The sequence below is a fragment of the Ahaetulla prasina genome, chromosome 2 (assembly GCF_028640845.1).
Source record: "Ahaetulla prasina isolate Xishuangbanna chromosome 2, ASM2864084v1, whole genome shotgun sequence".
NCBI lineage: Eukaryota > Metazoa > Chordata > Lepidosauria > Squamata > Colubridae > Ahaetulla > Ahaetulla prasina.
In genome coordinates this window covers 118,029,914-118,043,203 of record NC_080540.1, presented here as the reverse complement: position 1 = coordinate 118,043,203, position 13,290 = coordinate 118,029,914, and the positions used below count along the sequence as shown (strand labels likewise).

Sequence of the window (13,290 nt, the reverse complement as noted above, 5' to 3'; positions counted from 1 at the left end):
AAGGTTGGGGTCTTAAGATATGAAAAAGTGCAAGAATCAAAATGTGGAACAATATCAGAGCACTAGGAGTGGGAGCTTTCACTTTTAAAAATCAGGGGCCAAAACTAATGGAAACACAAAGCCCCGAGGGTTAATGGGAATAATAATGATTGAGAAAGCAGTGTGAGTCTATGCATATCAAGCAAAGTGCCTAAATGAATATGGTTCATGCTCTACATTCACAAGTGTGGAAATATCATTGTTAATTAGCCTCACTCATAATGGACTCTTTTATTCTGTCCATCGGTAAACAATAACCTAACCCATTCTCAAGGGAAGTCAGAGAAAATGGCTTGGCATTTCTTACAACACGGATATTTTAACCATGACATCCAGTGTGCTAGAAATAGCCTAAGTCAGGCCATGAATTCTGGGACCATCAACTATTTACACTTGCCAAATAATCTAAAGAATTACCTTTGGATGTACCTTTGGAGTAGAGTCCACCTTCCATTATTCCATAATCCCCTTTCTTGCTTCAATTTTTTCTAGTTTCTGGGACAGGGACAGACATAAACTGATTGTAAATCTACTCCTAGCTCTAAGCAATTTGCAAGAGTTTCTGATTTCCAATTGTTATACATTAACAGCAAAGAGGTTTTCTTTACACATATCTTAAATTAGGCTTCTGAAACAGAAAGCCTGGGAGAAAGGCATAAGTGGATTTTTGTCATGGACTTGAAAGCATCCTGCTCTTAATTGTCAGTGCATGTCTATCCTTTTGAACACTTTTTTAATAATGTTCTTCAGGATTCTTCAGGGTTCCAGTAACATAAATAAATACAGATTCCAGTTTTGCTCTTGGGGAATCTTTTGCAACTCTCTTCCCCTTAAATAATGTTTCCCCCAGATTCCTAATCCAGATATTGAACCTTGGCTATTCAACACTTGCTTTCTATTCAGTTTTCACCAATATTCTACCAATCAATTATCATTAAAGTCTGTACAACTTCAATTTCAACTGTGCTAAACCAGGTGTGCTTCTAAACACACCAGAAAAGAAGCCATTTTAATTTTGCATGCATGATAGCCAACACATGCAAATTAACACTCATATGTTTTTCTTCTTCTTCTTCTTCTTCTTCTTCTTCTTCTTCTTCTTCTTCTTCTTCTTCTTCTTCTTCTTCTTCTTCTTCTTCTTCTTCTTCTTCTTCTTCTTCTTCTTCTTCTTCTTCTTCTCCTCCTCCTCCTTCTTCTTCTTCTTCTTCTTCTTCTAGTAACAACTATCCTCTTGTTAAAAAATAATTTTATGGCTTGCCTGAAACAGAGATCTGCAAACTTGGCACCTTTAAGATTTGTGGACTTCAACTCCCAGAATTCTCCAGCCAGTCTTAAAGCTGCCAAGTTTGAAGACCTCTGGCCTGAAGAGATGCACAGAGAGTGTGGAATAGGTATAGTTAACTAGACAATGTAAATGTATTAGCAGTTAGCAAATGAGGAATATGACTTATGACAATATGGTTTGCTAATCAAGGGTGTTTTTATATAGATAGACCAAAAAGGGGATATTGTGATTCCACTCTATATGGGTCTGCACTGATGTTGCAAAAGTTAAAATTCTTACATAGGACTGAAAGTCGTAACAAAGCCTTATTAAACTGAATAATCTTGTATTCAGGATAGATATTGTGTTAGAAGTACCAATATGGCAAGATGCAAACATTAAATTAAAAAACCATTGATCAGTGGTAAAATATCCAGTGGAGATGCAGATGAGCCACAGAAATATGGTTGAAGACCTTGGATTACAACTCTTATCAGCAACAACCAGCTGGTAGGTTAGTGGTAGTAGACATCATGGATAGGAGGATATTATACAAATGATTTTTGAGGAACGTTCTGATGCTATCAAAGCTAATACAATGGATAAGTGTTTCCACTTTCCCAATCTGCAAGATTTTAAAAGGGTGCTACCAAGGTTTGAAGAAGCAGAAGACTAAGCATAGGGCTAAAGAAGATTAAAGGCAGCAAGCATAGAAGAGGTTTTCAGGTAGGCTTTCAGGATAAAGCCTGAATTTTCATGGCTCAGCCACAAAGATGGACAGCTTAGCTCATACACAGGTACACCATTTTTAAGATGTAAAATGAGAACAAGCAGAAGGGACTTTTCAATGAAGAACAGAAATTTCATTGTACAGGCATACCTTGTTTTATTGCACTTTGCTTTATTACACTGCACAGATATTGTATTTTTTTAAACAAGACCACACCAGCAAAAAGACATTGATTTGCTAAAGATTCAAATGATGATTAGTACTTTGAGCAATAAAATATTTTTTTAATTAAGGTATGAACATTGGTTTTTTTAAGACATAATGCTATTGCATACTTTATTATTTATTTATTATTTATTATTGCACACTGCAGAAAAAATAATTGCTACCAACCTGCCTTCCATTGAGGACCTGTATACTGCACGAATTAAGAAGAGGGCCGTGAAAATATTTACAGATCCCTCACATCCAGGACATAAACTGTATCAACTCCTACCCTCAAAACGACATTATAGAGCACTGCACACCAGAACAACTAGACACAAGAATAGTTTTTTCCCAAAGCCCATCACTCTGCTAAACAAATAATTTCCCTCAACACTGTCAAACTATTACTAAATCTGCACTACTATTAATCTTCTCATCGTTCCCATCACCAATCTCTTTCCACTTATGACTGTATAACTGTAACTTTGTTGCTGCCAATCCTTATGATTTATATTGATATATTGACCATCATTGTGTTGTAAATGTTGCACCTTGATGAAGGTATCTTTTCTTTTATGTACACTGAGAGCATATGCACCAAGACAAATTCCTTGTGTGTCCAATCACACTTGGCCAATAAAAAAATTCTATTCTATTCTATTCTTTAATAGACTACAGTATACTGTAAACATAACTTTTATATGCATTGGGAAATCCAAAGATTTGTGTGAATTGCCTTACTGTGATATTCAGTTTATTGCAGTGATCTGAAATATCTCCAAGTTATGCCTGTAATGCTTTATAGTACTTAGAACTATTACTACAAATAACACAATGGTCAAAGAGGCATGTCAAGATGCCAAAAGTCTATGGTTGGATGATTTATCACACCAGCTCAGAGTATGCCTGAAATTTAGACAGCCTTGGTTCTAATCAACTTTCTAGGTAATTTAGTAGTCCCTTAGGAGGGCTTGAATATCAATCAGGAAAGAATTACCGTATATCCTTTCTATGAAAAGTAAAAATCCTCCATGGAAATTTGACACTGCCTAAGCATTTATAGTGAAAGGTGATAGCTTTTCAGCATGTGCACACAAGGAAACATGACTAAATGCTGGAAAAGAAAAACAGCATGAGGTTTGAGAAGGTCCTGGACAAAAGAAGCCTTCAAACAGACCCTCTCTCCTACCAGAAACAGCTAGCCTGGTTTCCCTGGCTTTTAATAATAAGCAACCCATAGGCATCATCAGCTATGAAGGGACAGTGATAGTCTAAATTGTAAGTTTAACCACCATTTCCCATACTGAGAGCATATGCACCAAGACAAATTCCTTGTGTGTCCAATCACACTTGGCCAATAAAATTCTATTCTATTCTATTCTTCTATTCTACTGCCTCCACTGCAGTACCTCTATGGGTATTGTTGGAAATCAAAACGATGGATTCTGGCTATTTATAAGATGGTTTTGGAAGATTTCGATATTGATTTTCCAGATTTATTTATTTGTTTGTATATCACCTTTATTCATTTTTACAAATAACTCAAGGTGGCAAACATATCCAGTACACAATCCTCCTGCTATTTTCACTACAACGACAACTCTGTGAGTTGAGTTGGGTTAAGAGAGAGAGACTGGCCCAAGGCCACCCAGCTGGCTTTCATGAGACTAGAACTCAGGGTCTCCCACTTTCTAGCCTGGTGCCTTAACTGCTAGACCAAACTGGGGTTCCAGCAGTTCTCTAATAATGACACTGGCTCCATTGAAGGATTCTGGTATGGGAGACAGGGAGAGGAGTTTGTTTGTTAACACAATGCTTGAAATGATAAAGGGAATAAAAGCAATGGAAAAGAATCTAAGAATCTGCTTCACCTCAAACAGCGTCCAGCTGACTGCCCTCCTCTTATCATCCTCAACATATTGTTTAAAATCCCTACAGAGTTGCTAAGACTGGGCATCCCATCAAAGAAGATAATATAACAAAAAAGAAAGTATGTGTACATGTGAGAATACACAGGAATAATTATGTATAAGAGAATAGGGTTACATTCACCATACAGGCAGAGATGGATGTTCAGAGCACAGATGACAGAACACGAATATATTCAGCCTCTAGGGATATACCTATCCCCTCCCTCACAGAAGGAATAAGTAACACGGCTTGAGATATCTACCCATTTCTGACTTCTTAAATACAGCATTTTTAAAGAAATCCTGTATATATAAAGTAAGTGAATGTCTCCGTCTCCCTCACACACACACACACACACACACACAGATGGGGAGGGAGGGAGGGAGGGAGAGAGAGAGAGAGAGAGAGAAAGAAAATACATTTTTTTAAATGTTCCCCCAGTCAAACCTAGTGGTTAGCTTGCAACACAAGTCCTTAGTTAGGTACCCAACTGCCTTCCCATTTCCTTTGGCAAATCAAGACTTTTTAACTCCAACAAAGCACTCAACAGCTTGCAAATGGCTGAATTCTGTTGAAATTTGGATCCCACATGATCAAGCATAAGAAATAATTTTTCCAGTCATTAGTGGTTCTGGGTGCAAATGGACCATACAGACATCCAAGACAACCCCTGAGCTTTGGAGCTGCTGGGATGTCTAAGGCAAGGTTGCCTCTATGCTGAGAGATGTTGATTTAGATCTGATTCAAAAGCTTTTTGCTCAGAGGCATTTTTTTCTGCAGCTGGTCAATTTCAGAAGACAAAAAAAGGATCCTAGCTCTAGGCAAACATCATAGGCTCATATAAGTGAAGAATCTGCCACAGAATGTGAATGTACCACAAGAACCACAGCACAAATGTGTTTGGAAAAAGGCTGCATACTTCCATCTGATGTTAAGCAGCATAGCGCCCCTGTGTTCAAAGAGAATAATGCCAATTTACATCCATCTACCAGGAAATCCATCTTTATTGATTCATGGAAAATGAAACCAAGCAGGGGTCTTGATCCATTTGCACAAAACTCCTAAGATTTGCTTCCAAAACTCCTAAGCTTGCTTATGCTGTAAATGTTCCATAGGTGTAAAAAATCTGGAGGTATACATCCCAAAAGTAAGAAAGGCAGCAGATGCACTTGTTTGGAGGAAGAGAGAGTGTGTGTGTATGTAATGTATATGATGTATATGATGTATATGTTTATATGTGTATATGTATGTGTACACACACACACACTCACTCAACATATCCCTGAGTTGAAAAAATTACAAGATTCTGCCCTCATCATTTTATGGTACTGGAATGGAACCATGAGTTAATTAACTGAGGAAGGAATGGCTGCATTTTTTTTAGCTGGTGCAAACATAGCCACGGTGTCCCAATCCCATATTTTGCTGCTGTGGTTTACCTGACCCATAAGCAAGCTTAACATGAAAGACTGTATGTTCTTTTCAACAAAACTGCATGGAATTCATGGTTGTAATTAATGAACACTGTTTGATCAGTGTAAGGTTAATTCTGAACAACCACAATTGTGTGAAACACATCCAATTTTCAGAGAAGAACTTCCAGGAAGAACTTCCTGGGTACCCAATTATTAAACTGAATGGTGGATCCAAAGGCAACAGTATTCAGTAGTAGTAGATTCAATAGTAATGGATCCTGGAAGGTTCCCCCCCCACACAAAAAAATTCTAATCCTATTAAACAGATGGTATTCCTGTCTCAGCACTGAGCCCATAAACCATTGTTATTGTTGTCGTAGAAAAAAGGAATAGGTTTAAATTCTCATTGTTTATAGTATCCTGCCTTTAGTTTTCCTGCTGCAGAGATTCTCTGAAGCTATTAAAGCCACACTGGCTTTCTCTGCCTTCTCCTTCCCCTCCCTTGCAAAAATGCTCCAACAGGAATGGACTGGTGCCCCACTTTTCCAAGACAACACTCCCTCAAGCCCCCTCAAGAGGTGGGGGGGTACTGGATACAATCTGATGTATCAAAAAGGTGGTAAAGATGCTCTACGTTATCTTCCATGAGTCTTCCAAGCAATAGGAGGCAAGCATGGGCATCAGGGTTAGACTGGACAGGCAGAGGGGAGAAAGGAGCTAGAGAGGATTCAAGGGAGAATTGAAGATATTTAACAGAAGATGTTCTTCTTATCCCTTTTATCTTATCTCCCCAACTTGGAGATTTCAGAAAAAGCAAGGCCAGCTTCTGGTTCCTGGTGCCAACTTTCCCTTTTAATAACCCTTGTGGGCTGCTGATATTCCCCAAAGGACCATTGTCTGACATCTTCCAGTTTCCTCACCTTTGCCAAGCAAACCAATGCTGAGAAAAGACATTTATGGTTCACAAGTTGGGGGGGAGGGAGGGAGACTATTCAATTGCCACTGAAAGCAGAAAGCTACCAGAGGAAATTGGGGAGTGGGGGAGAGGTTTATGCATAATAAATATGGAGAGGGAGGGGAAGGCAGCATGATTTCTAACCATTTCTTTTTCTGAGCTTCTGTTTCCCCTTTATCTACATTTCTTTCGGTTTATTGACATTTGTATTCACCCTTACCTTTTACCAATCATTCTAGCCAATCCCTCCTAAACATAGAAACACACACAGCCCCTTTTTCCAGTCATTTAATTTTCCAACGCTTAAAAACATTAATAATTACAACTCCACAGACTCTATATTCACCAAATTAGGGAAGAACTCAGGGCACCTTAAAACTGAATCTACTTTCCTCCTTCTATCTCTAAGCCCAGCAAAGAATTTTAAATCGAACAGTGTTGCAGCAATCAATCAACCATCTCTGTCAACCTAATTTTGGGAATAATGATGGGGGAAAGGGGGGGGCAGAGATAATTTGATCCCATCTCCACTCCCATCCTAAAATCAGTGCGAGTCTAATAATCATGGTTGTCAGCTAATTGAGGAGGGGGGGAGGGGGGAGAATAGACTTGAGTGTATGCAATAATTGCAATCCAAGTTTCTTCCAGACAGCCCACCTGCCCCCTATTTCTTTGCCAGTCTTTCTTTCTTATGGGGCAGAAACAATCAGGAGATATTATACAAGATACCAAAATATGTGTGTGTGTGTGTGTGTGCGCGCGCATGAACGCGTGTGGCATTCACATCCACCATCCACTGAAAACCTTTCTGTGGACAGATCAAGATCAGGCCACACTGCTACGGAATTAGATTCACAGCCATATTTTCAGCTCCAGGGATCCTTTGGCGGCCATAAGGGAGCTGCTTAGGGAAGGCCTGGCCTAAGGTGAAGTAAGGGGCACATCCACTTACCCCTAGAGAAATGTATTGAGGGTGGGGTTGGCACAGAGGGGGAGTGGATGGCACAGCTCCAGACCCATCACAACAAACCCATGCTCCCCCCACATCCCGGCATTCCCAATTAACCATTCTGCCTGCATCCTTCTCCTCCCCATCTTGAAACTGTACTTGTGGGGAGGGGGGGAAGAGATTCGCGCGCGCTTATATGCTCGCCACCCCCTCTTCCTTCAAAACCTGGTTGTTGCATATAGACACGTATCAGAGAAATCTGGGGCGGGGGATAATTACAAGACACGGACAGTTGCCGCGATGCTAAACCAGGTTCCGGGTCCCTTTTCCCCCCTCTCCTGCAGTAAAATGAGCCCGGAGACAAGCTGCGGGGAAGAGAAGAATAAGACGAGAGAAAAAAAGATCGCCAGAAACTGCCCTACCCTCCTCTTTGTGCATTACGGTATTTGGACGGCAATTTCCTTTCCTCTCCCCCCCCCCACCCGCCAACATATATACAAAATCGAGGGGGAGGAAATACCGCAGTACCGGCGACGAGGAGCAGGATATTTTTTTTTTTTTTTGCAGAGGGCTTTGTCTTGGGCATCACAGAAACCGAACGGAGGATAGGCGGCCGCCTCACCCGTAGGCAAAAAGGACCCTCACTTGCAAACCCCCCGACTAGATCGCAAATCTCCAGAGAAAATGAAGGGGGGGTGAGGTAGAAGGAAGGAGGGAGGAAATGGTCCCTTCCTCCCAGCCTCATAGTTCACTCAGCAAGACCCCCTCCCCCGTTCAAGTCTCACGGCTCAAAGCAAGCCAGTTCATGAGAGACGCTTATCAATCAACCAGGTCCAGCAGTATCCAAAGGGGGGAGGGCGGGGGGGAGAGCAGAGAGAGCAAGAAGAAAGCTCAGGTAATGATGGTGATAATATCCCATTTTCTCCCCCATAATAATAATCACCACCACCACCATCATCATCATCTTGCCAAACACTACCAGCGCCCTATTGCAAATAGACTCGCCATCCCTCCGATTTCTCCAGGTGTCCGAGGCCAACAGAGTCACTGATGAATGGGAGGGGAGCGAGGAAAAGAGTACCGTTCAATTTCCACCAACACACCAACCCCGCGCGCAAACCCCCCCCCCACAACACACACATCCACCCGCGAAAGCGAGCGTCCCTCTCCTTACCTTCTGCGATCCAGTCCTCTCGGGTTCCTCCATTCAGAGATCTCTAATCCATCCCTGCCGCCGGAATGGCAGGGCTCGAGCCCCCGCAGATATTAGGAAACACGAGGCAATCGGATGCGTGATCTCGATCTTCTTCCGATCGCTCCCCCTTGGGGCGTCAATTTCAGAGAAGCTCGGGGGGGGGGGAGGGCGAGCGCACACACACTGAGAACGACGCGTCCGGATTTCGGATTGTTTTTGCCCCTGGTGCGCCGGCGAGTTAAATGGGGCGGGCAAGAAGGAAAGAAAGAGAAGGGGGCGTCTCTTATCAATCGACTATATCCCTATTTTTTTTGTTGTTGTTGTTTGTTTGCAGCCGCCCCCTCGGAAAATAGCAGATGGGAGGAAGAGGTGGGTGGGGGGTGGGAGAGGAGGGAGGAAGAGAAGGACCAAATCAAAGCCCTCTTTCCACCGAGGAGATGTCACTGGCGGACGCCTCCACAAGGCGATGCCCCTCGCCTAGCTTTGCCAAAGGAAATCTTGAAATATAGCCGTCCGTACGAAGCAGGCTGGGCATTTTGGAGCCGGCGGAGGCAAACGAACCAAGATCCACCCCCCTGTCACACACTCACCCGCGCGAGCGCAGGGCGACGGCGGCGGGGTGGGGGCTCCGTCTGCCTGCTCTGCCCGTCTCTCCCTCTGCTCCCCCGCCGCGGTGCACACAGACAAGCACGCGCGCGCTCCCCACCAGCACCCCACCGCGAGGAGATCTGGGGAGAAGGCGCGGGGGGGGGATTGGGGCTCTAAGGCAGCCGGGCACAGCTCTGGCCTCGCCACCGCTACCTTCCGACCAGCCGCCCCCCCCCCTGTGGTCTCCCCGTGGAGCGAGCGCTCCAGCTGCCCCGCTGCCTTCCCCGAGGCGAAGCGCACTCTTCTTCTTCCCCTTTCCTCTTCTTGCGGTGGACGCCCCCTCCCGGCGGACCCGCTCGGGCAAGGCGAGAGCGGGAAGTGGATGCAAAAAGGAAGGTGACTGAAGGGGGAAGAAAGAGGGAGCGGTGGCGGGGAGGGGTTCTAGGCCGGAGGCGATCGACGGCAGCGAGCGCGCGAATCCCTCACGAGCCCCTTGCGCGAGACCCTCAGCCAAAGAGCCCGGAACTACTAGCCGGGGTGCTTGACGAAGAAGCGAACGGCTCGCTCTGCTCCCTGAGGACCGGGAGGCAACGACGAGCCAGCCAGTGCTATTCGGGGCTAGGAAGGCGGGAGGGAAAAATCGGAGCGGATTCCAGAAGTGACGGGTACACTTGGGAGGCGTTGACAATACGTCGCGCAGGAAAGAAAATGCGGGACGGAGTTTTGGAAGGGAGCCGGGAAGAGAGAAATTTAGCCTGGGAAGAAGGAATACCTTGGATGGATCTTCTGCAGACGTGTAAGGAAGCTTAAGTTGAAGGATTTGAATAAAACGGGGAGTAAGGGGAATGTTTCAGATGAAGCTGCAGATGGGTATTAGGCAGGACCTTATGTAAGGTCCTGGAGGATTGATAACAAGAGGAGGAAGGACTTGCACTACAAAACATCAGTTATCATGGTATAGTGAAGAAAAAGGTGCACAGGTATGAGGGGACTTACAGGAAACATCTTTCTCCATGTAGCCTTCCCAAATGGCTGCTTTTCAGATTTCCTTAATTCCCAACTGTTTGCTTAATTCCCAACCAGAAAGTCCAAGTTGCGTCTTGAAAAAGCACCTTTGGGACAACCATGACCTGGGTGACTGAAAATCTCCATAGACTCCCAACTGTTTGGGTTGGGGAGTTTCCAGTCCCTTCCAGAATTATGAAAAAATGAGAAGAAGCAGGGAGAGAAATGAATTTTCAGGTAGGAATCAATTCAGTTAAATGCTCACAAGGAATAGGTAACACCTGACTAGAGATAGAAGGCATTCCAGGGTACAGTTTTTTAAAAATCAATACAGTGTCTGCAATGGGGCAAAGCTTGACTCATTTTTTTATGGGAGTCACAGGCAGAGGTTTCATTAGATCATCACACCATCTTGACTGCTTTGACTATACCCTACAGACACCCCGACTGGAGAATCTGGTTAGGCATTTTCAATGTACCCAGCAAGAAACCCCAGAGTGGATTGCAGGCCCAAATCTGTGTTTATGTTTCAGTGTTTCACAGTTACAACTTTGGTTGATTAGTGTTGCTCAAGGAATAAAAAAGAACACTCTTTCAAAACAAGACTTCTACTCCCCAAACTGTCACCAGCAGCAGCCACTTTTATCTATACTTTTCTACTTAACCTCTGATGAAACTGGTGATTATGGGCTCATTGTGCCCATATTCTTGTATGGGCACTATGGAGCTTTAGAATCAATTCCTAATTCCAGCACCAAAGGGGAGAACTGAAAGAATAAAACGAATACCTGAACCAAGATCTCCAAACTACCAAGACTCCTGGATTCAAGTAAGCTTTCTTTACAGTTTTCTTATGCATTTATAGATGCTGGCTTGCAAGTTATCTTAAATTGGCATTTGTATTTTCAGATGGAAAGTAGGTAAACGTAATCGCAAAAACTGATTCATGACAACTTCCATTTTATTAATTGTATATTATCAGTATGCATATAACCAGAAAATCTAGCCCATTAGATCAAAAATAAGATGATTGGCATATGACATCACTACTGGTCAGCATTTGCTATACAACTATGCAAAGATTATTTGAACCTTCTTTAAGGGGAGGGGAGATAATATAGTTTGTCCCCAGCGTTGTTCATATAAAGTTGACACAAGCAGATTGTGTGGTCTCCATTCTGTAAATTAGGTCATTGGGAATTTTTACCCTTCATTGCACAACTTTATATACAAACTAAGCAACCACAGTTTAATCCACTGTACAGTTCAATCCCAGAAACCTGAGTTATCTAAGAAAAACATGATAGGTTTGTCCTGTAAGCACAAATATTGTGGTTAACTGTCAGTGCTGGCAAGTAGAACCATCCAGTTTTCAGTGATTCTGATCATACTGACCTGTGAAAGATTCAATCCCCAAACCTTGAAAGGTACATGGTGGGCTAGTGTGACATCTGGAAGTTTAGGATAATGCAAGTGCATGTAGGCATGTTTTCTAGGTCATTTCTGAAACAAAGCAGATCCGATTCCTAAACAAATAAAGGGAAACCCCTGGACCTTGGGGGAATAGATGTGGGGGATATAGTAGTGAAAGCTTGAGGTTTAGGTCTGGCATCTCCAGATAAAAAGGATCCAACAGCAGCAAGTGTTGGGAAACACCCCTGCCAGAAATATCTTGTAAGATAGAAGGGATGGCATTAAAATAAATTTCTCTATGGTCAGACCCAGTAGTGGGTTGCTACAGGTTCTCCCCTGTTCGGGAGAGCCGGTAGCGGAGATGTTGAAGTGACAGCGAACCGATTTGTTCCGCCCATGGTCTAGGCCCTCCCGATCTCCCCTGCGCTATACCTACCTTTATTCCTCTGTTTTTAGCCCAGCTGAAAGGCGTGGCAGAGCGGATTGCAATGTCTCAGCTATTCAGCCAGTCAATGTGCTTGCGCAAAGCATAAGTTTGGCGTGCATGCAAGCAAAGCGAGCACGCATGCGCCAATTATGCACAAAGAGCATGCACGAAGTGAACCAGTGGTAACGCCGGTTAGAACCCATCACTGGTCTGACCTGATGACTCTATGGTCTGATATGACAGGTGGCAGTTTCCTGTATTTTTTGAAGATATTTTCAGATCATAGTATTACAAATTCACTATCCATCTCTTATGTCAAAACACACATACCAGATTAATTCAAACCATACAAATGAAGATTTATCACAAGCAATTGGAAGAAATAAACAAATCTAGAGATGTTTGCTGGTGGAGCAATAATTTCAGTGATATCAGTTCATTTAATAGGGGGGGAAATCAAGTTTTCGTTTGTATTTCATTGACAGCTCAAATCAAAACTACAGCTGAACAAAAACTCCTCTTCAAATGTGCCTAAGATGAAGGATGCTGTGAGGTGTAGTTTAGCTGCATTTGGAAAGTTATCTCTGTTCTGTTGAATGGCTCATATAAAACAAATCTTGTAATAGAATTGTGTTAAATTGTATCTTCCATGATTATACACCAAATTTAAAACACAGGCTATTTTTGCACAATTTATCAACTCCATGGTTTACTTCAAAACTGTTTACTGAATTCATTGCTTGAGTTTGCACAGAATCCCAAACGACAGCCTTATCCTAAGATCTATGAAATGGGAATAAAATGATGCCAATGTGCAGAAATGGTTTATAAATTTCTATTACATTTATTGATATGAGGAGATGGGATTTAAGGCTGTCCTCTCAACACAGCAGCAATAAAACTCTCTAATATCCCTGGTATACTGAATTATTTAAAATAGGCACTGCATATGAATTCATGCAACACAGACTTTAAGATCATGGCACCTTTAGTGCCATCTGGTGAGCATTGTTGATCCCAATTGACAAGATAAGAGGGGTCCTCTGCTTCTAAAGCCTCTGTGAACAAGAGAGTTGCAACCTCTTATGTGTGATGTGAGGATCGTATCTGCTGTTATACATTGCTATTCTCATGGTAAAACTAAGAAATACTAAACCTGATCATCACTGAAGCTGCTTTAAAAAACAAAAAC

General features: G+C 42.8%; 1 protein-coding gene across 4 annotated transcripts in view; it reads right to left on the bottom strand.

Moving 5' to 3' along the window:
• Positions 1-11,083, bottom strand: part of ADGRL1 (adhesion G protein-coupled receptor L1) — a 167,567-nt gene extending 156,484 nt beyond the window's left edge. For 2 of the 4 annotated variants that reach the window (XM_058165646.1, XM_058165648.1), the window contains exon 1: positions 8,645-11,083. The gene's annotated coding sequence lies outside the window, so the exon portion shown is untranslated. The remainder of the gene's footprint in view (positions 1-8,644) is intronic. The other 2 variants (XM_058165641.1, XM_058165643.1) reach the window with 2 other exon arrangements.
• Between the last annotated feature and the right edge of the window lie 2,207 nt (positions 11,084-13,290).